At 48.3% G+C, this 26671-nt stretch overlaps 1 pseudogene; it reads right to left on the bottom strand.

The window, feature by feature from the left end:
• LOC141160798 (gamma-crystallin-3-like) overlaps positions 1-25225 on the bottom strand; it is a 34812-nt pseudogene extending 9587 nt beyond the window's left edge.
• Positions 25226-26671: the final 1446 nt, after the last annotated feature.

Here is a 26671-nt window from a genome sequence, read left to right as displayed (position 1 = left end):
TGCTGTGTGCATGTCTCTTGACTGACTGCTTAGGGCGGCGGCCCGGTTACTTCCTGATTCTTATAACTGCTGTGGGTGCACCCCTAATCCATCTCCAGCCTATTGCTGAGTCACTGGATATTTAAACCCCCTCCACCCAGTAGGAGGGGCCTGAGCAACACTAACATTCAGTGTGCTCCTTGACTCTGAAGTTGCCAGGTCCAGTTCTGCTTCTTGTCTGTTTCCGCCATCTCTGGGGGCTGCATACCCAGACCTGTTATCTGTGACTTCTTGTCCGTTTCTTCCAACTCTGGGGGCTGTATACCCAGGCCTGTTATCTGTGACTTCTGTCCGTTTCCGCCATCTCTGGGGGCTGTATACCCAGGCTCGTTCTTGTATCTCATTGTAGTAGCAGTTCCTGTCTGAACTGTATCCTAGCCTGTTACCTGCTTGTCTCTATGTCCGTACCTTCCCTTTTCCTGCAGTATCTGAACCTGCACCTAACTCCAACTCGTTGTCTCTGTACTTCTGTTTGTGAGTTTTGTGTCCACTCGCTACTTCATAGGAAGTACCTTGTGTGTATCTGGTTCTGCTTATCCCTTTTCCCTTCCTCCGTATCTTCCTGTATTTTCCAGTCTGTTCCATGTGAACAGAGCCCTGTCCTCTCTGCCTTGTCCACCGCACCTGCGGTTTCGCTCTGCTCTGACTTGCCCACTGCTCCGGAGGTTTCTCTCCGCTCTGACTTTCCCACCGCTCCGGCGGTTTCCCTCTGCTCTGCCTTACCCACCGCTCCGGAGGTTTCTCTCTGCTCTGACTTGCCCACCGCTCTGGCGGCTTCTCTCTGCTCTGCCTTACCCACCGCTCCGGCGGCTTCTCTCTGCTCTGACTTGCCCACCGCTCCGGCGGCTTCTCTCTGCTCTGCCTTGCTCATCGCACCAGCGGTTTTTCTCTGCTCTGACTTGCCCACCGCTCCGGCGGCTTCTCTCTGCTCTGCCTTGCCCACCACTCTGGCGGATTCTCTCTGCTCTGCCTTGCCCACTGCTCCGGCGGTTCCGCACTGCTCTTCCTTGTCCACCGCACCTGTGGTTTCTCTCTGCTCTTCCTTGTCCACTGCTCCAGCTGTTCCACTCTGCTCTGCCTTGCCCACCGCACCTGCGGTTTTCGCTCCGCTCTGCTTGCTCACCGCACCAGCGGTTCCTCTCTGCTCTGCCTTGTCCTCTACTCCGGTGGTTTCACTTTACTCTGCTTGGCTACCGCATCTGCGGCTCTGTACTTGTCTCCCAGTCTGTACTGGACCCTATCCAGCCTGCGCTCCAACCTGCTAGTATCTCCCAGTCTGCATACCAGCCGTGCTTGCCAGTGCCCACCTAGCCACCGTGCGACCTTGGACGGATCGGGTTGAAACTTAGTTATGCCCCTTCAGGCACTCCTCGGTTCAGGGTACAGTGGGATCACTAATCACGCTCACGCCATTCAGTCCGGGCGCGAGCCTAACAACATATATACCATCCTCCAAAACCTTGAGGACTCCACCAAGATGCTGAGCGGTGATGACGCCATAATTAGTGTCACCATCCCACTTCTCTGTTTTCAGAAACGCTCTCTGCTCACAAATAAAGAGGATACATTGCAGATGGAGCACGATGAGATGGAGCAAGGAACCATACAAGGTGATGCCACACAGCCCAGTCTCATCTTATCCCAACGAGAATTGGGTGACAATGAGGAAGAAGAGGAGGAATAACAGGAGCTAGTTTACTGCGCTATAGATGGTACTAACTGCACAATTGTCATACCGTCTGTTTAGCGTGGATGGCCTGATGACAGGGAGGCGAAGGAACAGGAAGAGGATGAGGAGGAGAGCATGGTCAGTCGTCCTCTTGGTGAGGACACGGAAGTTTTCCCTCTTTTCAGTTTGGCGTACATGGCTGAGTTTATGTGACGCTGCCTTTCCCATGACCCTCGCGTTGTCCAAATTTTGGGTGACAGTGATTATTGGTTGGTGACACTTATAGATCCATGCTACAAGGATAACTTTCTGTCTCTTATTCCCGCGCAGGACAGGCCTAAAAAAATTGGGCAGTACGAAAAGGCCCTTGTTGTGGAATTATTAAAAAAATTCCCATCTGAAAACGCTGGCAGCAGTGGTCACAGTTCGTTGGACAACAAAGGAGTACAGTCGAGAGAAACACAAATGCAATTGAGCAGAGGCAGAGGAACGCTGTCAAAGTTCTGGGATAGTTTTCTCAGACCCTCCCATCGCACAAGCCCTGATGCATGGGGTACTCTTCCAAGGAGGGAAAAGTTGCGGAAGATGGTGAGGGAGTACCTTGCTGACCATACCAACGTCCTCTGTGTTTCCTCTGTGCCTTATAATTATTGGGTATCCAAGCTGGACATGTGGCATGAACTGGCTCTCTTTGCCTTGGAGGTCCTGGCCTGCCCTGCCGCTAGCGTTCTGTCAGAGCGTGTTTTTAGTGCAGCCGGTGGAATTATAACTAGTGTTGAGCCACCCCCGTAGTGTTCGAGTTCGGTTCGGTTCGTCGAACACCCGTGTGTTCGCCGAACTGTTCGTCAAACTGTTCGTCGAACACCTTCGAACACCGTTAAAACCAATGGCAGGCAAACAAAAACACATAGAAACACATAGAAAACACCTTCAAAGGTGTCCAAAAGCTGACAAACTGCTCAGAAGACACAACTAACACATGGAAAAGTGACAAGTACATATAGTCATGCGAAAAGAAAAGAGGTGGAGGAGTAAAAGGAGGGGGAGACACAGATATAGGCATGTCATGCCCTTCTAAAATCCAAAAAGTGAGAAGCCGAGACGGCCAGTCCGCTCCTGCCCGTGCCACCTCCGTGTCGCCGGGTTTGTGCCAGAGCCGCGGTGAACCCTGACGGCCAGCCCCCCTCTCCCAATACTGGTGCCTGTCCGCTGGTGGGTCGAGAGAGCCCCCCTGTGGTGGAGGCAGCTCTAAGCTTTTTAATTTAAATTGTCCCTCTAATTTGAATGAATACACTTTAAATCCATTTACAAGGATCTATTGGAGGGCAAGTCTCATGCCAGCAGCCGCGTAATTCCAGCTCCAGTAGCGTCCACTAAAGCTGCTGCAGTTAAAAAGCTTTTATAAGGATCGAGCTCGGCTGTCCACCGCAAGGCATCCTAGTGCCAGTCCCAGCCCCTATGCCTTGGGGTGCCTCCTGATGCTCTTCACTAAGTATCCCGTGGTCCCGAAGCATTTCCTTTGAAAAAATTAAGTGTCCAAACTACAGGTGGTGTAGCTTGCTTAACAGCCGGGATAATCCGCTGACTAGCAGACACTGCTACTAGGCACAAAGTATTTCCTGGGCTAGATGCAGTTAAAAATTTGTAAGTAGATACTCTCGTTGGATGCTGAGAAAGCATTCCATAGAGTCTCCTGGCACGCCATATATGATTCTCTTAAAAAGCTTGGGGTAGGGGTCTAGGGGACCCTTTTATAGCCAAAATCACGGCCCTGTATCACAATACGTCACCTAGGCTGAAGATAAATGGAACTGTAGCACCGAGGGCTCGGTTGCTACAGACGTATTGCACCTCACCCAGAGGTGTGATATCTCACTCTCAGATAAGGATGGAGTGTGGATCAGGACCCGACACCTGCATGCATTACACCACATTGCCGTGGGGCAGGGCGACCAATATGCCCCTGAGATGGGCACGACAGTCCCTGTCCCTGGCTGGAGTGGGGGGAGGGAACACTGAGGAAGGGGAACCCTGCAGTGCAGGAGCAGGGAGGAAGCAGTTCCTGGGTGCATTGAGAAGGGAGTATAAAAGGTGGGCACCATCTTAGTTCAGTGCAGAGAAGTCTGAGCAGAAGTGGCAGGGAGCAGGGGCTCTGCATGAGCTCTGCTCCGGAGGCGGGCCTAGTAACAGAGGCCCAGGCCTGCAAGAGGGAGAAGGAAGGAAGTGGAGCGGAGAAGGCTCCAGGAACGAGGAATGAAGGGATCCCAGGGGTGCGGACGGGCGAGTCGCCACCGCACGCCCGAATCCACCTGCGTGGAGGGGTCAGGCCAAAGGGGGAGACCGGTCCCCGAACTAGTGGAGGCAGGAAACGACCCTCAGCTAGAAACCGGAGGCTCTGACATTTTATGTGGCGCAGCCCCTTGCTCCACCCGCTAGGAAGGCACCACATAGGGTCAGGGAAACTGGCGCCAAGTTTACCAAGAGGAGGCCCGAGGCAGCCGGACAGAAGTGTTGGTAAGAAAGGCCAGACAAAGGACACACAAAGGGGGTCCTGTGAAGCGCTCCAAAGTTATCTGGGAGTTGTCTGAGCCCCTCACCTGGTGAGCACAGTACGACGTGGGCAGCCGTTACCTGCAGACGTGGTCTGGATAATAAGAACTGTGAGTAAAGGCCCTGAACTGCATCACTGACTCCGTGTCGTTACTGCTGCTGCCCTGCACCATCACCCCCATCCTCCGCATACACTGCCCTGAGGCTATACTCCTCCCGTGGGGAGTTATGCTACGCTCTGCTGCACCCACAACACCAGCCTTAGCGGTCTGCCCTGTAGCGGCGGTTCACTCTGACCGCAATCCACGGGTGGCGTAGTCGGACATTTAAACATCAAAACCACATAAATAGTTCCGCCACTGGTTTGACCGCCCTGAGCCACGGAACCGGATCGCCGCCACGAAGACTACAACCACCAGCATCCACCAAAAAGGGTCCGGCTCCGGGTGTCCCAAGGCCCAGGGGGTGCATCAGAACATTTTCATCACCTTTCACAATCACCAATGGGACAAGGCAGGGATGTCCTCTGTCCCCTCTCTTATACATCCTAGTGACGGAGCACCTGCTCTCATCAATTCGCCATAACCCCAATATTAGGTGGATTGAGGTGGGAGGCACCGAGTACAAGTGCTCTCTATTTGCTGATGATGTCCTAGTATCTATCACTCAATCACATATATCCATCCCTGCTGTTATGGCTGAAATAGATCACTTTGTTACATGGTAAAATTTTAAAATCAATGCAGCGAAGTCTGAGGCCCTCGATGTCTCCCTCCCTAAATCCATATAGGATTCCATCCAGTCCAACTTTCCCTTTGCCTGGCCCTCACAGGGTATCAAATACTTAGGAATTCCTATTCATAGAGACCTCTCCCATCTATGTTATCTTAATTTTGGGCCCTTTATTGAACAATTCCATACAGACCACGGTTGGCAAGTTGGAACTGTGAGATTCACTATGTGCACCACTGGTATTTTGTGGAAAAGCACATGTAAGATTCTGCAACAGTCTCTGCTGATACTCCTGCATGCGTGCATCCCTTTCTATGGCAGGAATAATTTCTGCAAATTTACTTTTGTACCGGGGATCTAACAGTGTGGCAACCCAGTAGTCAGGATTATTTCTAATTCTCACAATTCGAGGGTCATGTTGCAGGTAGTGCAGCAAGAAGGCACTCATGTGTGTTGCGCATCCAGGAGCACCAAGTCCCTGTTGTGTTGGTGGCGAGGTAACAATCATGCTTCCTTCCTCTGTCCTCTCCCCCCAACCTCGCACAACAGAAATGTGATCAAGGTCTCCCTCATCTGATGAGTCTTCCATCAGTTCGTCCTCCACTTCTTCCTGGGCTCCTGCACCTTCCTCACTAGTTTGGCTGCTACCATGCGCCCTGGTAAAATCATCTCCCCCACCCTCACATGCCTGCCGCCCTGGTGCTGCCGACCGTCTGGACCTTGCAGATGTTAGCCCTTCCGCATACAACTCCTCCTCCTCTACTTCCTCCACCTCCTCTTGTGCCACCACCTGACTCCGAATTCTGTTTAACATGTGCTCCAGCATGTAAATCACCGGAATAGTCATGCTGATAATGGCATCGTCAGCACTAAACATCTTCGTCGCCATTTCAAAACTGTGCAGAAGGGTGCATAGGTCCCTGATCTGAGACCACTCCTCCAGCGTGATTTGCCCCACCTCTGAATCTCGTTGGCCCAGGCTATATGTCAGAACGTATTGCACCAGGGCTTGTCGGTGCTGCCACAGTCGCTGCAACATGTGCAGAGTTGAATTCCACCGGGTAGGCACATCGCATTTTAGCCGGTGAAGTGGCAGGCCCAACGACTTCTGTAGAGATGTAAGTCGCTGAGCTGCGGGATGCGAACGGCGGAAGTGAGCACACAGCGACCGTGCCCTCTGCAGAAGGCCATCTAGTCTGGGATAGTGGGCTAAAAATTGCTGGACAACCATGTTCAACACGTGAGCCATACAAGGCATGTGTGTGACATTGCCCCGGCGAAGGGCCGCACCCAGGTTTGCAGCATTGTCGCACACGGCCTTCCCTGGTTTCAGGTCCAGTGGAGACAACCATTCATGAAATTGGTTCTCCAGAGCTGACCACAACTCCTCAGCTGTGTGACTCACATTTCCCAGACATTTCAATGTAAAAACCGCCTGATGACGTTGAGCCCTACTGCCAGCATAGTAAGGAGGTGTGCAGGATCCCTTCTGCGCAGTTAGAAAGCTTGTGGCATGACCAGACAGGCTTTGGGTGCAGGTGGAAGACCGAGAGGAGGTTGAGGAGGCAGAAGCAGTGGAGGAAAAATGACATAAAGAGGATTGACGCACAACTCGTGGGGACGGCAAGACTTGGACAGCAGCCCCTTGTCCTGCTGTCACCATAGTTACCCAGTGCCCAGTCAGCGACATGTAACGCCCCTGTCCATGCCTACTCGTCCAAGTGTGTGTGGTGAAATGCACCCTGTCACACACAGAGTTTCTCAAAGAAGCGGTGATGTTGTGTGCGACATGCTGGTGGAGTGCAGGCACACCTTTCTTTGAGAAGTAGTGCCGACTGGGCATCTGGTACTGGGGCACTGCGACGGACATAAGGTCTCGAAAATCCTCTGTGTCCACCAGGCGGAAAGGCAGCATTTCTGTAGCCAAGAGCTTGCAGATGGTGAAATTCAACCTCTTAGCTTTCTCATGGCTAGGAGGAAATGGTCTTTTACTTGTCCACATCTGAGGGACCGAGGGCTGGCTATTGTGCTTAGACGGGGTTGATAAGGGTGTCCCCGGCAAACTGCCGGTCTGTGAGGAAGATGCAGGCGGACATGTTAGGTTGCCTTGATCCAAAGGTGGTGCTATCGATGTCGGACAGCGCTCAAGACCAGCTGGTGTTACCACCTCCAAAGAAAATGATGACCTGCCAATCACGCTGGCTGTTGCGGGTAAAGAGGTGGCAGGTCTGCGCCCCAAAACAGGTGTGACTGCTGTCCCCCCAGTCACAGAGGATGAAGAGGCCGCGGATGCACAAGATATGGCAGACGGTGGTTGGCCCGGCCGGCTAGACCGCATTGTAGCACACTGAGCTTCCCACTGCAACTTATGCTTCATGTCCATGTGCCGGTTCATGCATGAAGTACTCAAACTATGTATTTTTTGGCCTCTACTTAGCTTTTGCTGACAAATGTTACAGATAACACGAGTTGGGTCATATTTATCGATCTGAAAAAATGCCCAGGCTATGCAAGGCTTAGCACCCATGCGACCTGAAGAGCCACCACGACTTGTGGTGAGAGGCAGAGTTGTGTTTGAGGATGCAGTTGTTGACGTGCTTCCAGTACTACGTCTCTGTCCAGGAAGGCGCAACCTGACCTCGTCGTCACTAGCATCTTCCTCCACCTCCTCTGCTGACCTCATCTCTTGGCTGACTGTGGGTTGACAGTAAGTGGGATCTCCGACCTCATCATCATCACCCTGTGCGTTATCACACCCGTCGTCCTCAGAGCCAACCTGTTCCTGCCCTGACAAAAAACTAAAGTTGTCGCTCCAATCAGGTATTTGAGTCTTATCATCGTCTTCCTCATTGTCTCCACCAACAGGAGTTACAGTTTGGGAATGAGGGTCTACATTATGGTCAGAACCTTCTGCGTCTGGTCCTGGATCCGACTCATAAAGATTCTGGGCATCAGTGCAGATCATTTCCTCGTCTGGATTCACAGAAGCGCTGGAGTCGACCTCTGATTCCCAGGCTATAGTATGAGTAAACAGCTCTGCAGACTCAACCATCTGTTCTACCTCATACTCAGACGGGCAGCTGGAGATTTGGGAGCTGTGAGGAAGCAAGTGCGATTTGGGTGACACCTTTGAGGACTGGAGTATTTGTGATGTTGAAGTTGATGTGGAGGAGAGCCCACTTAAAGGAGCACTTGATATCCGTTGAAGCACCTGCTGTTTTTGTGCCTCATCTGGAATTTGTAGCGATTGGCGTGGCCGTAAGAAAGGGATCTTATCACATTGTCCGCTAAAAGAAGTAGACATTTTAGTTTGGCTGGAAGATGGTCTTTCTTCTGCACCTACCCCACGGACACAACCTTTTTTCCCCTTCCCAACATGCCTATTCCCCTTTCCACCAGCAGCAGGCCTTTTTCCACTCATTTTGGTGGTTAACTAATTCACAACTCTGGAGTTGTTTGCACAAAAAAACAATGGATGGTAACCGAGCAGAGCTGAGTGGCCAAACTGTGGTATTAGGCCAAAACTATTGGCTGGGTTAGATGCAGAAAAAAATTATTTTTAATTTGCAACCTGATGGAGGTCAGTATAGATGGACTAATAGACCAAGTCCCACACACCGCTAGAAGCCCAAATATTTTTTCAGAGCTAGATGCAGAAATTTTTTTTATTCAATTTGCAACCTGATGGAGGTCAGTATAGATGGACTAATAGACCAAGTCCCACACACTGCTAGAAGCCCAAATATTTTTTCAGAGCTAGATGCAGAAAAAAATTATTTTTAATTTGCAACCTGATGGAGGTCAGTATAGATGGACTAATAGACCAAGTCCCACACACCGCTAGAAGCCCAAATATTTTTTCAGAGCTAGATGCAGAAAAAAATTATTTTTAATTTGCAACCTGATGGAGGTCAGTATAGATGGACTAATAGACCAAGTCCCACACACCGCTAGAAGCCCAAATATTTTTTCAGAGCTAGATGCAGAAAAAAATTATATTCAATTTGCAACCTGCTGGAGGTCAGTAGAGAAGGACTAATAGAACAAGTCCCACACACTGCTAGAAGCCCAAATATTTTTTCAGAGCTAAATGAAGAAAAAAATTATTTTTAATTTGCAACCTGATGGAGGTCAGTATAGATGGGCTAATAGACCAAGTCCCACACACCGCTAGAAGCCCAAATATTTTTTCAGAGCTAGATGCAGAAAAAAATTATATTCAATTTGCAACCTGCTGGACTTCAGTATAGAAGGACTAATAGAACAAGTCCCACACACTGCTAGAAGCCCAAATATTTTTTCAGAGCTAAATGAAGAAAAAAATTATTTTTAATTTGCAACCTGATGGAGGTCAGTATAGATGGACTAATAGACCAAGTCCCACACACTGCTAGAAGCCCAAATATTTTTTCAGAGCTAGATGCAGAAAAAAATTATTTTTAATTTGCAACCTGATGGAGGTCAGTATAGATGGACTAATAGACCAAGTCCCACACACCGCTAGAAGCCCAAATATTTTTTCAGAGCTAGATGCAGAAAATTTTTTTATTCAATTTGCAACCTGATGGAGGTCAGTATAGATGGACTAATAGGCCAAGTCCCACACACTGCTAGAAGCCCACATATTTTTTCAGAGCTAGATGCAGAAAAAAATTATTTTTAATTTGCAACCTGATGGAGGTCAGTATAGATGGACTAATAGACCAAGTCCCACACACTGCTAGAAGCCCAAATATTTTTTCAGAGCTAGATGCAGAAAAAAATTATTTTTAATTTGCAACCTGATGGAGGTCAGTATAGATGGACTAATAGAACAAGTCCCACACGCTGCTAGAAGCCCAAATATTTTTTCAGAGATAAATGAAGAAAAAAATTATTTTTAATTTGCAACCTGATGGAGGTCAGTATAGATGGACTAATAGACCAAGTCCCACACACTGCTAGAAGCCCAAATATTTTTTCAGAGCTAGATGCAGATAAAAATTATTTTTAATTTGCAACCTGATGGAGGTCAGTATAGATGGACTAATAGACCAAGTCCCACACACCGCTAGAAGCCCAAATATTTTTTCAGAGCTAGATGCAGAAAAAAATTATATTCAATTTGCAACCTGCTGGAGGTCAGTATAGAAGGACTAATAGAACAAGTCCCACACACTGCTAGAAGCCCAAATATTTTTTCAGAGCTAAATGAAGAAAAAAATTATTTTTAATTTGCAACCTGATGGAGGTCAGTATAGATGGACTAATAGACCAAGTCCCACACACTGCTAGAAGCCCAAATATTTTTTCAGAGCTAGATGCAGGAAAAAATTATATTCAGTTTGCAACCTGATGGAGGTCAGTATAGATGGACTAATACAATGATGCTATGCCCAAAAGATTTTACTTCACTAGGTGCAGTAAAAAAATTGGTATTCTATACACAGGTGGTATATCTTGCAACACAGATAGGCTACTCCACTGACTAACACACTCTGCAATAGGCCAAAAAGGATTAGCTTTGCTAGATTCAGCCAAATGCTGTGAAAAAAACTTGCACAGCACTGGCACAGACCTGCCTGGCAAAAACTGATAGGAACTGATGTAACCTAGTCCTGAAAAGGACTCCAATTACAATTAGTCTTTACTCCCACAATCTATCTATTTAAGAGCACAGACCTGCCTGATAAAAGTCGTAGGAAATGCTGTAACCTAGTCCTTAAAAGGACTGCAATCACAACTATTCCCTACTCCCAAGCTATCTGTATATTTGTGCGAAAATTGGCTTGAAATTAACAAGGTATAGCGCACTCAGCAACAGCGGTGCCGTCTAACACGCAGCTGCAGCAGTGAGAAAATGGTGGCGACGGGGAAAATGGCTTGGTCTTATAGGGCAAGGACATGTGACATACACTGCCAATCACACATGCCCTTGCTTGTGTGAAAAAAAGCACTTCGCTCCGTGTGTGCGCTGCTGATAGGCTGACAGATTGCACCTCCCCACTGCAAATGCGGGAAAGAGAAAAAAAAATGGAGATCTTCATTGTTCCTGCAGAGATCCATCCCCTGCCCCTCCCCCCGCCCCGCTGTACACTCAAACTGCATATTAACATTAATTTTCATCATTACTGAGAAAAAATCCAGTTATGATTTTGGTGCACGAACAGTTATCGAACATAACCTCGAACAGCCGAATTTTTCTCAAATTGTTCGTGTTCGCCGACCGGCTCGAACACCGCCCAAAACAGCTCGAATTTGAGATTGGCGAACAGTTCGAGTAGAACAACGCTCATCTCTAATTATAACTGATAGGCGCATTCGCCTGTCAACTGAAAATGCTGACAGGCTGACTCATAAAAATGAACAAGGGCTGGATTTGGCCAGACTTTTCAACACCACCGAATGATAGCAGCGTAACATAAACTCAATTACAGTGTATTTTTTTTGGGAAGTCCAACTCTATTACCATGCACCTCTGTCTTCACACCCAGACATGGGTATACGGTTCCTGATTTTGTTTATTTGCTCTTGTCCTCCTCCTTCTCCTCATCCTCTTCCCCCACCACCATATCACCACCATATCTACCATATCACCATATCTACGTCTCTTGCAAGGGGCATTGGAGTTCCTCCAAATTTTTGGCAGACGTTGCATTCACTGCATAGGCAAACAGTATGGGAGTCCTACTTCCAAAAAATGGGAACATTGTTTTCAGGAGGCCCTCTGACCTTTACTTCTCTTGCAAGGGGCATTGGAGTTCCTCCAAATTTTTGCTAGCCGTTGCTTCACTGCATAGGCAAACAGTATGGGAGACCCACTTCCTAATAATGGGAACATTGTTTTCAGGAGGCCCTCTGACATCTACTTCTCTTGCAAGGGGCATTGGAGTGCCTCGAAATTTTTGACAGCCCTTGCAATCACTTCATAGGCAAACAGTATGGGAGACCCTCTCCTTTCTAATGGGAATATGTCGTTACTGAGGCCCACCTCTATGTGTCTTTAAATTGTTAGTGGGGTTTTTCCTAAATTTTGGCAGCCATTGGACTCACTGCATACCCTATAACTGAATAGCAGACCCTCTCCTTTCTAATGGGAACATGTTGTTACAGTGGCCCAGCTCTATGTGTCTTTAAATTGTTAGAGTTTTTCCTAAATTTTGCAAGCCGTTGCACTCACTGCATACCCTATAACTGAATTGCAGACCCTTTCCTTTCAAATGGGAACCTGTCGTACTCGTTACTGTGACCCAGCTTTATGTGTCTTTAAATTATTAGTTGGGTTTTTACTACATTTTGGCAGCTGTTGGACTCACTGCATACCCTATAACTGAATAGCACACCCACTCCTTTCTAATGGGAACATGTTGTTACTGTGGCCCAGCTCTATGTGTCTTTAAATTGTTAGTTGGGTTTTTCCTAAATTTTTGGCAGCCGTTGGACTCACTGCATACCCTATAACTATATAGCAGACTCTCTCCTTTCTAATGGGAACATGTCATTACTGTGGCCAAGCTGTAAGTGTCTTTAAATTGTTAGTGGGGTTTTTTCTACATTTTGGCAGCAGTTGGAGTCACTGCATGCCCTATAACTGAATAGCAGACCCTATCCTTTCTAATGGGAACATGTCTTACTAGTTACTGTGGCCCAGCTGTAAGTGTCTTTAAATTGTTAGTGGGGTGTTTCCTAAATTTTGGCAGCCCTTGCAGTCGCATCATGGGCATTACCACTATAGGAGACCCGCTCCTTTATAATGGGAACATTTTTTTACTGAGACCCTCCTCTATGTCTCTTCAAAGGGGTATTGGGTTTGTTCAAATTGTTGGCAGCCCTTGCAGTCACTGGATACACAATAACAGTATAGGAGACCCACTTGTTAATAATGGGAACAACAAAGCATAGCCGGCTGATTGCTCTCTAAAAATAGCGAGGGCCGACTGCTGGCCCTATTAGAATAGTAAGGGCCGCCTGACGGCCCTATAAAAATAGGCTTTGTGACTTTCAGAGTCCCTCCATCATAAATGAAACAGGATGTGTCTGATGATGTGTCACACACCACATGGCCAGATAAGGTTGTAAAATGTTAAAATAACATTTCCCGGTGAATGCATTTGTCTTTGTTGAAAGCAATGCAAAAGTGCAAAAATGCATCAAAAACGCTACTTGTGAACATAGCCCACGGTGTGGAGGAGCATTTTTGTTTTTGCATATTTATTTTGCCTTATATACAAGTCATTACCCTGGAAAGGATGTTCCTTAACAAATTTCCCAGAAAAATCCATTTTGCTTTCGTTTTTGTATGTTTTATTGTGAGTCCGTAAAAGTGGCGTAATACCTCTGACAACAATGTTGACAGCATTGACCAGGGAGTCAGAAATGTTTCCAGGGGTCTTCCCCATGCTGTTCAAATGTCATTTAAGTACTGTTCACATCGATTTGGGCAATTTTTAGGCCCTCTGCAGACCGCCAGGGGGAGCCGCCGGAAAAATTCTCGAGTTTCCCATAGACTTTCATTGAGCTCGGTACTTGGACCGAGCACTCGAGCATTCCAATTTGCTCAACTCAAACAACAAGCATTTTAGTGCTTGATCATCACTTGTTATTACTAAAAGTGAGTAAACTGTTAATGCCATTATAAGAAACAGAATGGTCACAAGGGTTTCCAACCATAAAAATATGGGATATAAGATTAGTGTGATAAAAATAAAACAGATGTGAAACTGCTGATTCCTCTGGTTAATATGTCTGTAATTATCATCATTTTAAAGTCGTCACAAAATGTAATGGCTTGTTTACATTTTGTATAATTATCATATCATATATTCCATAATCTAAATGATTAATTTATTTTAGTTTTCATATTGTCTTTTTAAAAAAATACTTATGAATCCCATATCTAATACATAACAAATAACAATTATTGTCAATCACATATACTGATAAATACATTATATTATATATAGGGAATAGAACAAACACCAAACAGATTCCAAAAAAAATCCTGCTCTAATGATAATACAAAATCTGGGCAAATATTCCACACAGATAAAAGTTACAGAATATGTCCAACAGTCTAATGGACATTCCACACAATGGCCAGGGCCAATCTTATTGCTATTATTTTCCAAAACATTATATAGGTTAATAAGTATGCTAAATACCAGAAAACAGGAGAGCACTGTAAAAGTATGTATGGACTGTACTCAGAGCTCATTCAAAGTACTAACGAAGGAATCATATTGAGGCTGTGTGCCCACTATGCGCTTTTTAAGCTTTTCCGCAGCGGCAATTCCGCTGCAGAAATGCTTAAAAAACGCTTGGTAGAAGGCCTGTCATGTTCCCCAATGATAATCCGCATGTGCTGAGCACATGCTGTTGAAATTTCCGCTGCGGATTATCATTGTGGAAAAATCCGAATCTCTACCAATTATTTCACGTAATCGCGGCGTTTTCGTTGCCATTGACTTGCATTGAGTCACTAAATGTACGCATGACTACATGTGCACATGCGATATTAATCAATTCAATGTGCGAATGGTACCCAGGTTTGAAGAAGAGGAGACTCTCTTCCAGACCCAGGTACCAAAGTACCTGTAAAAAAAAAAGAATTACAATAAAAAATATACATTATACTCACCTTCTGGTAGCCCCCGGTCTCCTGTACGATGGGTCCTGGTTCCCTAGCAGCTCGCAATGGTCTAAAAGGACCTGCCATGATGTAATCTAGTCATGTGACGGGTCACGCGACCGCTGACGTCGGCAGTCGCATGACCCATCACATGACTAAATGACGTCATGGCAGGTCCTTTTACACAACCGCGATACACCGGGAAGACCGGACGCATCGGATAAGGAGACCGGGGGCCATCGGAAGGTGAATATAATGTTTTTTTTTTATTTTTTACCATTTTTCCTTTTTTTTTTTAACTAACTTGGTCACACTATATAAAATCCATGCCGGTTGCATGGATTTATATAGTGTGACCACGTTGTCAAGCACTTTCCAAGTGATGCTAAAATCGCTTGGAAAGTGCTTGACAACCCGCAAGCGAAATCGCATTATCAAAATGCTTCACTTCCGCTTGTCCCTGGCAGGAAAAACGCATGTAAAATCCAGATGCATTTTTTCTGCCAGGGAGATGCAGAAACGCTCAGGAAAAATCCGGAGCATTTCTGCATCGTGGGCACTTAACCTGACAGTCTTAACGGTAGCATATAAATATTTTAAAATACTATTTCAAATTACCCTATAAAATTATTATGGAAAGGATTTACAATTTAGAACACTTTTGAACATAGAACGTTCCAAAGATTCAAAGGCACGAGAGAGTTTGCATAGGGATAAAATATAGCTTTCATTCCATTTTTAAAATCACAAAGTGAAAATACAGAAATGATCTAGATGATGGAACGTTTCGGCCATAATAGACCTTTATCAAGCCAAAAAAAATATTCAGCCATTCACTGGATCCAACAATTTAGAACATAGTAAGGTATTATTATTATCATTATTGAGAGATTTACTCCTCAGATCACTGAATGACCCTTTACCATGCACATAATCCATAGATTGATCTAAATAAAGGTTACTTACTCTGAATATGTAATGTCAAAAATATTTTACCATTGAATACGTAGCTTTGTATTCTTCACAAACCTATAATTGTTCATTATTTTTACCTAATTTAGATTACTTAAAAATCAATTTACAAATACCCTGTCAGAAAATTTCTAAATTATAGAGTGATTTGTTTGCTAAGGCGCCATGGAATAAACAAAGAACTTGTTAACTTCAAGGAGAGTTAAATTATGCTTTATTTCACCTTTTTATGGTGCTGCAAAGAAATTGACATCTTGCTGTCAGTTTTCCCATACATCCTTAGATAAGTTATTCGATCGACTGTGGAACCTTAAGGTCACATTTACACATTCAGTATTCGGTCAGTATTTTTTCTCAGGAGAGGGATCCAAAACAAGGAGTAGAGGAAAAATGCAAAAGTGGTGATGTGTTTCTATTATACTTTTCTCTGATTATTCCTCTCCTGGCTTACTAATACTGATGTAAAATACTGGTCAAATACTGAATGTGCAAACATTGCCTTAGGGTCTTTGCATATGTTGCGTTTTTGCTTTGTTATTTCTTCGCAGTTTTGTCACCAAATCTAAAGAATCTCCTAGTACCAGCGCAGTGAATGATATTCCTGAAGTCTTATGCACACATTGTTTATTTTTTCCTTGCAGATTTGCAGCAAATTTAAATCTGCAACATGTCAGTTCTTTCAGTTTTCTCCCATGCTAATGAAATGGGAAAAATGCATAAAAAAAAAAGCCAGCAAAAATCGAATAAAAAATGCATGTATTTTTCCTGCTAACACATCCTTATTTACAGCAGATATGCAGCAGATGTTTTTGCTGCAAATATTGGATGTGCACACATACGTTATCAACAAATATAGGCTGTCCCTGGTGTATTCTCCTTTGCATTTTTGCCTATTAATCTTTGCTCAGAAGTCTATCTGCCTTTGGAGGTAACTTTTACCTATATGAACACTGTATGCTGTATTAGAGTCAGTGGAGTGGATGGAGAGATTTCCATTATTATACTTTATTTTTATTGTTAAAAGCAAAAAAAAAAAAAGCTTTGGTGCCTTGTTAGCCAGTTGAAAAAATATTTACTGTTCTCAGTGGTACTTTATTATACCATGCCTGATGAAGAGAACTCTCAAAACTTGCTTTGCAACATAACTTATTTTATTTTTGTGAGCCATTAAAAGGTATCATAACTACAAGATTATAATTTTTTTCACTCACTGAGAACAATCAATCTTTATATGTTATTAGTGACCTATTTTTATTTCCATTTTGTAAAACCCTTCCAGGCATTTAAGAAACACATAATATCCAGAAGCCCTAACTATAAATTTATGCAGTAGATGGTTCAATAATTTTTATATCATTCACATTCGCTATTTTTATGCTACTCTTAATTGTACAACTCACCTGAGGAGTTAATCGACAAGATCTGATTGAGTCATTGAAACCCATTCATTGGTGGAAATCAGGATATTCCCCCTTTCTAAGGAAATATTGATGCCCCTTATAGTTAGGGAACTCATACAACATCCAGTTTCCATTTTCCACTCTGATTGAATTGCAGCGACTGAAGAATGAGTGTAAATCAGAACAGTCAGAACTGCAGTCATATGACTGGCCCTGGAAGTTCTTGTGACTCACCCCCTGGGCCGTGGGGCACTCGGATCCGGGCAATAGGGAGACGATGGGGGTAGTAGTGGCGACCCGGTTCCGTGGCTCAGGGTGGTCAGGCCAATGGTAGTCCGTTATATTGATTATGTCCGACTATGCCACCCGTGGATTTGCGGTTATTAGGAACCGCCGCTGCATGCAGACCGCTGGGGCTGATGAGGTGTGCAGCTAGGGTAATGTGACTCCCCACGGGGAGAGTGCGGCCCCAGGGCAGTATAGTGGATGGTGGGAGTGATGGTAGTGAGAGTCCCAGTGCTGGAGGAGCAAGGAGCACACAGACAACAGGTTGCAGTCCAGGGTCTTTACTAACAGGTAAACTGACCCACAAACAGTCCCGGCTAGGAGGGGACCTGGATGTCTGAGAGCAACGGGGAAATTGGCCCTGGTCAGGGTGAGGGTGTAGGCCTACCGTGCTTTCTGCGCTCCTTCTGGCTATCTCCTCTTTATAGGGTAACAGCCCACGTTTCCAAGCTTTCCGTGTATTCTCGCCTGTATGGCCTGCGACGTGGGTTCCTTTCTGCTCCCAGCCTTGTACGGCTTTACTGGTCCCTTCGGTTGTGGCAGGGCCTCCAGGCTTCTTAGGTCAAGGAATGTACAGTCCCTTGCGGACTGGTTCTCTGCTGGGGGATGTGGAATCCTTCCAGCCTCAGACACCAAAGTCTGGTAAAATTAAGTCTTTTCTCTGCCAAGACAGGCTCTCTTCGCCTCTTGTGTCTGGCTTGTGGCTCTCTCCTACTGTCACACTTCCTCTTAGGTGCAATCAACTTTCTGTCCCTGCTCCACTCTGGAACACGTCTCAAAGCTGAGACAGGCAATCCAGTTCTCCCTAACCCTGTCCCCAGTACCAGCTTTTATAGGGGCAGCCTGCTCCCCCTACTGGCCTGAGACAGGAGGCATTGCATGCTAATGTTCCCCTGACCAGAGAACCTCCCCCTTGCTCTCAGACACAGCTTTATTTACACTTGTGGCATCCAGGTAGGGTGACACATTCCCCCCTAGTGAAATTTAGTACTCCGAGACTAAACAATAAACAAAGACAATATGCACAACAATAAAACATTAATAGACAGATGACGCACAAATTGAGTTCTTTAAGTCACAGTGTGGCCTGTGACCGGGTGTCCATATCACCAAAACAACGGGGAACCTTAACCAGGTGGGCGTCTGTCCTACCCCAAGTCCTTCACAGTCTTAGTTCATTCCTGGGTTAAGCTCCGAACGCAGTCCATACAAGGTCCCGGTTATAAAAAGTCCATAACCTGTGAGTCCTTTCGGTTGCTGCAAGAGACTGAAACACAGAATTACCGAACATGCATGTAACTTGGCAAACAATTCAACATTTGGCAGCAAGGTTATTTACAATTTAGTACACTCTATATTCTCCAGCGAGCGAGTATCTGTCCCTTTGTGCTCCTGGTTGACCTACGTAGCCCACTGTCTGGTGGTGGACCAACCTGGCTTTCCCCACTAGCGTTAGGGGTACAGCTACCAGCTGGGTGTACAGGTAGGGCAGGCAGCTGTCTGCGGGTCCTTTGGCTTACCGCAGGCATGGCAGGCTCACTGTCAGCAGAGGGTTGACTCTCCTGGGCTGCTGGAACAGGCTCTTCTGCCTCTGGAACCGCTTGCTCCTCTTCACCTTCCGGCTCTGGTGTTGGTTGTTGCTGTGCCGGTTGCAGGAAATGCAGGACGGGTACCACTATGGCATCATTTATGCGAGTCCAGGACTGAGGGAACTCTCCGAGAACGGTGCTGATCATTTCTTCCTTGTCCTCTGCGGGTTCAAGGTCACTCTGATCCTCTTCTGCACTACGGAGTTGCTCGGGGCACCTTTTGAGGTGGTCTCTGGAGACGACACTAGTGGTTTCTCCTCCGTCCTTGGTGATTACGCACACCTTTGGGTTGTCGTGGTCAGACTGCAGTACGGTGTAGGGTTCCCTTTCCCACTGGTCGTCCAACTTATGTAGCCTTCTTTTTCGCTTTAGGACTTGCTCACCAGGTTCTAGGGGACTAGCAGGGGCGTGTTGATTGAAGAGTCTTTCTTGCTTCTCTCTCACCTGGGCCAGGCTCTTCTCCACACTCTCCTGTACCTTCTTGTACTGCAGTTGCCTTTCCGTATCCCAGTCCGCATCCGGGGAGGTGTCCTCAGGTATTAGGACTCCCATCTCCAGGTCTACGGGCAGCTTACCTGGTCTAGCTCGCATCAGGTAAGCCGGGGTGCAGTTTGTAGCGTTCACCGGGATGTTGTTGTACATGTCTACCAGGTCCGGCAATTTTTCTGGCCACAGGCTGCGTTCCTCCACGGGAAACGTCTTCAGGAGATCGATAACTATATTGTTCATCTTCTCACACATCCCGTTGGTTTGGGGGGTGGTAAGGCGTTGTACGAATCTTCTTACAGCCATAGAGGTTGCAGAACTCCTGGAAGATTTCAGCCTCGAACGCTGGACCCTGGTCTGTCAGGACCTGTTCCGGATACCCGTGAGGACGGCAGAAGTATTGTTGGAAGGCTCTGGCCGCCGTTTGGGCTGTCAAGTCCTTTACCGGGACCACCACGAGAAAACGGGAATAGTGGTCCACGATTGTCAGGGCATAGATGTATCCGGACCGGCTTGGAGCCAATTTGACGTGGTCCAGAGCTACCAGCTCAAGAGGCTGCGTGGTGACGATGGGCCTCAAGGGTGTCTTCTGGCTGGTACGGTCCTTCCTCCTTAGGTGACAAGGGCCACAGTCTCTGCACCATTTTTCCACAGCTCCTCTCATGCCGACCCAAAAGAACCTTCCTCTTAGTAGGAACTCCAGTTTCTTCCAACCGAAGTGTCCCGCTCTGTCATGGTAAGCCCCCAGGACCATAGCTGCATCTCGCCTTGGGACCACGACTTGCCAGGTCAGCTCGTGCGTCCGGTGGTTAACAATCCTTCTGCACAACTTGCCTTCGTAGAGGAACAGCTTGCTCTTCTCCTTCCATAGCTGCTTGGCTTCCTCTGGGGCATCTGGATCTAGGCGGGCGTCTTCCCGGGTCAGCAGATCTTTCACCAGGCGGACTGCAGGGTCACTATCTTGGGTCTCGGCCCAGCTGTGGTGAGGTAGGGGATTCATCATCACAGTTGTTAGATCCTCCTCCTTCACGCGGTGAGAGTGTTGAGCGGCTCCATACCGGTGAAACGCAGGGAGTTCTACCTCCTCCAGCTCTTCTGGGTCTTCGTCACCTTCAGGTAAGTGAGGCATCCTTGATAGGGCATCCGCGTTGGCGTTGGTTTTGCCTGCCCGGTACTTGATCACGAAGTCATAGTTGGAGAGACTGGCCATCCACCGCTGTTCCAGGGCACCCAGTCTTGCATTGTCCAGGTGTGTCAACGGGTTGTTGTCCGTGTACACGGTGAACTTTGCGGAGGCCAGGTAATGCTTGAAGCGTTCCATCACGGCCCACACCACCGCCAAGAATTCTAGCTTGAAGGAGCTGTAATTCTCCGGATTCCTCTCGGTGGGCCTCAGCTTCCGGCTGGCGTATGCGATCACCCGTTCTCTGCCCTGTTGGTTTTGGGACAGTACGGCTCCCAGTCCCACATTACTGGCATCTGTGTGGAGAATGAAAGGCTGGCCATAATCAGGGTAGGCCAGGATCTCATCCCCAGTGAGGGCCAACTTTAGCTGGCGGAAGGACTCCTCTTCCGGTTTATCCCACTTGAAGGGTGGCTTTTGACTTCTGGACTTGGACTGTCCGATCAGGAGGTCCTGCATAGGAGCTGCCATCTTAGTGAATCCGGGGATGAACCTTCGGTAGTAGCCTACCAACCCGAGAAACTGTCTCACCTCTTTGATGTTCGAGGAGCTTGGCCAGCTCTTGATTGCCGTGAACTTGTCAGGGACGGGGCCACTCCTTCCGCGCTTACCACGTGCCCTAGGTACTGGACCTTTGGTTTCAGCAGGTGGCACTTCGATGGTTTCACCTTTAGGCCATAGCCTGCCAGGGCTTCGAACACCTCAGCCAGGTGCTTGAGATGGTCCTCGTAGGTCTTCGAATAGACGATCACGTCGTCCAGATAAAGGAGGACCGTCTCGAAATTTCGGTGCCCTAGACAGCATTCCATCAGCCGCTGGAAGGTCCCTGGTGCGTTGCAGAGCCCGAAAGGCATACAGTTGAATTCGCTCAGTCCCATCGGGGTGGTGAAGGCGGTCTTCTCCTTGTCAGCCTCTGCCACAGGAACCTGCCAGTACCCGCTAGTAAGGTCCAAAGTAGAAAAGAAGTTAGCAGATTTTAGTGCGGCTAAAGACTCTTCTATTCTAGGCAGCGGATATGCGTCTTTGTGGGTGATACGGTTGATTTGTCTATAGTCCACGCACATTCTCATGGTGCCGTCTTTCTTTTTGACCAGAACCAAAGGGGCTGCCCAGGGGCTACAGCTGTCTCTAATGACCCCAGCTTCTTTCATCTCTCTTAGCATGCCCTTTGCGTTCTGATAATGTGCTGGGGGTACAGGCCTGTGCCTCTCTTTTATTGGTGGGTGGCTCCCTGTGGGGATGTGGTGTTCTATCCCTTTTACTCTGCCGAAGTCTAGCGGGTGCTTACTAAAGACTCTCTCGTACTCCTGTACCACCCGGTAGACTCCTTGTTTTTGGTGCAGGGGAGTGGAGTCAGCACCCACGTGGAGTTTCTGGCACCAGTCCTCCTTTTGTTTCTGGGAGCCATTACCCTTCGCCTGAGGAGATGGAGGCAAGGGCTCCACGGCCCTGATAGCTTGGTGTTCGACAACAAACAGTTTGGCGAGTGTAGCGTACCTGGGTAAGTGTACTTCCCTCTCCCCAATGTTGAGGATGCGGACGGGCACCCTCCCATGACGGACATCAACCACCCCCCGGGCTGTCAAAATGGTGGGCCTGCTGTCTGAGTACACGGGTTCTACCATGGCTTGGTAGTCTCTACCTCTCAACCCGATTGCAGTCCGACACCAGATCATCATTTCACTTTTGGGAGGCATGGAAATGGGGAATGGATCACTGAGTCTTACGCTACCGATCTCACCACCAGACAGTTCTACCTGTTGCCGTCTCATCAGGGCTTTTATCTCCTTGTTGAGGACTCTCTGTTGGCTGGAACTAGCATTCACCGCCACCTGTTGTAGAATTACAATTACTTCTGAAAGACAATTTTCAATTATGTTAGTACCCACAGTTATTTTAGGGTGACTTTCATGACGGTCAATGTCCACAATAATCACTCCCTGTGCCGGCAGTTCAACTTTACCAATTTTAATGGTCATCTCCTTGAACCCCATCTGCGGCACGGGTAAGCCATTACTGGCGATGATGCTCAAGTTACTGTCTGGATACCGTGTGATATCAGCATCAGTCCAATACTGCTTAAAAAGTACATAAGGGATAGTGGTTACTTGCGACCCAGTATCCAGCAAGGCGCTCATGGGGTTACCGTCCAGCACCACGGGTAAAACCGGGCGCCCCCCAACGTACTTATCATGCCAATTATAAGGGCCTGGTGATCTTATGCCTGGGGGTCGGCCCTCTGCCCCAGGTTGGACCCGTTTAAATTACAGTACCTGGAAATGTGTCCGGGCTGGTTGCATCGACGGCAAATGGGCTGTCCATCCTCTGCGTAGCGGTCTGTGGGCCTCCCTCGGAACGACGGGATCCTCCTCTGTCGACGCCACGGGACATCCTCCGGACTTGAAGCCAGCTTGATGGGTCTTGACGGGTCCACTTGCAACGCCTGGACGGTCCTGGTCAACGCCGCGACGCTCCTGGTCAGCTCCTGGACTTGGTGGTGCAGGCCTTTCGACAGGGCTTGGTTCAGGGCCTGTGCATCAGCCTCCACGGAGTCCATAGAGGAGGGCGCCGCCTCCTGGTGGTAGGTGATAGCAGGGCGCCGGGGGTTCATAGCGCCACTGGTTGCAGATTCACGGAGCACCCTTATGGCCCTGTCCTTAAATTGGGCAAAGGTCAGGTCGGGGTTCTGGAAGAACATGAGGCGCAGCTGGGCCCTGTGGGCGCTGGACATCAGACCCTCTATGAATTGTTCTGTTAGCAGCTTATCGGTTTCCTGCACACTGCCAGGGTCAGTTTGTTGAATAGCCCTCAAGGCTTCCTGCAGATTTAGGGCATAGTCTCTGATGCTGTCCTGTGCCCGCTGCTTACATGCATAGAACCTCATTTTAATTTCAGCGGAGGTACGTGTATCAAAGGTACCCCGCAGCTGGGCCAGAATACCCTTCACAGTCCCTTTCTCCTCAATGGGCCATGATTTTACCTCCCTTTGGGCTGCGCCAGTTAACTGCCCTGTCAATATGCTGACCTTCTGTTCCTCTGTCAGGGGGTAAACTTGGAACAAACTATACAGTCTTTCCTTGAAGTCAGTTAGGGCATGGGGCTCCCCTGAGTATTTGGGCAGCCAGGCCGCTCCAGGGATGTAGGGCAAGGAAAAGGGCATCACCGCTGCTGCAGCTGCGTTGGTGGTAGTGGGGGCCTCTGTGTCCGACATCTTCCTCCCCCCTAGTTAAGCGTGGCCTACCTTCCGACGATCCTCTTCTGTAGGCCGCGGCTCCGCTGCTGCTGCTATGGACGAGGACCTGGCGTCGGGTCCTGATGATGTCAGCGTCGCTGTCTCTCCCTTCCAGGACCTTGCGCAGCGTCGGTGCGTGGGGCGGAGCTTCGGATCTCGCGCGGTTTTGACGTCCACGCCCCTCTTCTTCCCGCGCGGCGTCCTGAAGATGGCGTCCGATGGCGGGAAGCAGCTGCGGATGGCGGGAAGACGGCAGAAGACGGCGGGAAAAGGTCCAAGATGGCGTCTGATGGCGGGAATCGGCTCCGGATGGCGGGAAACGACTCCGGACTGCGGGAAACTTTGCCACAGGTAAGTTACAAAAGTCTTTTTCAGGCACGCAGTACCCGGTGGTTGCGGGCACGAGATCCTGCCGACTACGCCAAAGCTGACTCACCCCCTGGGCCGTGGGGCACTCGGATCCGGGCAATAGGGAGACGATGGGGGTAGTAGTGGCGACCCGGTTCCGTGGCTCAGGGTGGTCAGGCCAATGGTAGTCCGTTATATTGATTATGTCCGACTACGCCACCCGTGGATTTGCGGTTATTAGGAACCGCTGCTGCATGCAGACCGCTGGGGCTGATGAGGTGTGCAACTAGGGTAATGTGACTCCCCACGGGAAGAGTGCGGCCCCAGGGCAGTATAGTGGATGGTGGGAGTGATGGTAGTGAGAGTCCCAGTGCTGGGGGAGCAAGGAGCACACAGACAACAGGTTGCAGTCCAGGGTCTTTACTAACAGGTAAACTGACCCACAAACAGTCCCGGCTAGGAGGGGACCTGGATGTCTGAGAGCAACGGGGAAATTGGCCCTGGTCAGAGTGAGGGTGTAGGCCTACCGTGCTTTCTGCGCTCCTTCTGGCTATCTCCTCTTTATAGGGTAAAAGCCCACGTTTCCAAGCTTTCCGTGTATTCTCGCCTGTATGGCCTGCGACGTGGGTTCCTTTCTGCTCCCAGCCTTGTACGGCTTTACTGGTCCCTTCGGTTGTGGCAGGGCCTCCAGGTTTCTTAGGCCAAGGAATGTACAGTCCCTTGCGGACTGGTTCTCTGCTGGGGGATGTGAAATCCTTCCAGCCTCAGACACCAAAGTCTGGTAAAATTAAGTCTTTTCTCTGCCAAGACAGGCTCTCTTCGCCTCTTGCCTCTGGCTTGTGGCTCTCTCCTACTGCCACACTTCCTCTTAGGTGCAATCAACTTTCTGTCCCTGCTCCACTCTGGAACACGTCTCAAAGCTGAGACAGGCAATCCAGTTCTCCCTAACCCTGTCCCCAGTACCAGCTTTTATAGGGGCAGCCTGCTCCCCCTACTGGCCTGAGACAGGAGGCATTGCATGCTAATGTTCCCCTGTCCAGAGAACCTCCCCCTTGCTCTCAGACACAGCTTTATTTACACTTGTGGCATCCAGGTAGGGTGACACACTTGTCTTCATAGAAAATTACCTGAAATATTGAATGATGCAACAACACAGAGATTTAACACAATGTCACATTCATTACTATTTAAATCTCTCATTCATTACTATTTATTTTAATGTTTAACTCTCTAAATTTAGCAAATATCGTACTTTAGAAGGATACATTTTTTATTTAAATTGGTCCAAAATCTTGTACTGATTTATATTGTGACAGAGTCACTGGTTTTATATGCGAGAGGAGGTATGTGTCACTCAGCATCCTCTCCTGTGTGAACTAAGACCTGCAGAATTTCTGCCAGCATGTTATATGCTGGAGGTTACCTTTTTATTAAAGGGTGTGGTTTTTATGAAAATGACGTAGAGAGAGAGGGAAGTCATTCCCCATACCTCCCCCTCAGGGTGTGGCTGAACAAGGTTTAAATGTTCAGTCAGTTTGTTTTCCTGTGTGGAGTGTGTGCTCTGGAGATTGAAGTCTCCAAGCTGTGTGTGGCTGATGCCAGAGAGCAACACCGGAGGACTGGTGTGGCTTAAACTTCACAGGACTATCTGCAGTCGGCAAAGGCCTTGCTGGCTAGAGGACTCTGTTATATTTCATCTTTTGTTTTCCCGTTAACCCCAAGAGGGCCTGTTTATTTTTATGGGATGCTGCTGGAGTTTATGCCGCACAATAAACCCGCAGGAAGTTTATCCAAACTGTGAGTCCGGTGTCATATGTCCCCTGAGCCCATGGACTGCAGCCTAGGCAGACGGGTCTCCTAGTATGTGACGCGCCCCTGGGCCTGTGTCGCGCTGCGTTGCGCACGCGGGAGCTTACCCGGAGCCAGATCTTTTGAGGGCTGTAGTCTCGTGGCGGTGGTCCGGTCCGTGCCCAGGGAGTCAGACTAAGTGGCGCTGTATTAGCGGTAGATGTTGGACGACTACGCCACCCGTTGAGTACAGCTAAGGAGCTGCTGCCGCAGGGCAGACCGCTGAGGCCGGTGGTAGGATTGTGCAGCGTGATAGTATAACCCCCAACGGGAGGGGTATGGCCTCAGGGCAGCCGACGTGGATGATGGGGGTAGCAGGAACCACTCAGAGACGTTGCGGTGTAGTTCAGGGTCTTTACTGGTGACAAAGATAGACCCTCCCGGAGTACTGGCTAGCGGTTGGGGCCTGGTCAGTCCTTGAGCAGATGGGATCTCCCCTGGCCAGGCGGAGTTGTAGGCCTCCCAAACTGACTGTACTCTTCTGGCTACCTTGCTAGAAGCGAGTATAAGTAGCCCACGTCCCTGAGTGTACCGTGTGGTGCTCACCCGTATGGCCGGTGACTCGGGGCCTTCTAGTAGCTTCCGCTCCACGACGGCGGTGCTGGTCCCATGCGTGTGACCGTGCCTTCGGGTTTCTTGGCCAGAGGACCTGAAATCCCCTGCCTGACGGATTCTGCTGCTGGGTAGGAGTTAGTCCCCACAGCCTCGGACTCCGGGTCCGGTAAGAAATC

This window comes from Phyllobates terribilis, unplaced genomic scaffold, assembly GCF_046119375.1.
Source record: "Phyllobates terribilis strain yellow unplaced genomic scaffold, ASM4611937v1 Scaffold_9__5_contigs__length_417890890, whole genome shotgun sequence".
NCBI lineage: Eukaryota > Metazoa > Chordata > Amphibia > Anura > Dendrobatidae > Phyllobates > Phyllobates terribilis.
Note: the sequence above shows the minus strand (reverse complement) of the source record. Positions and strands in the feature narration are given on the sequence as shown.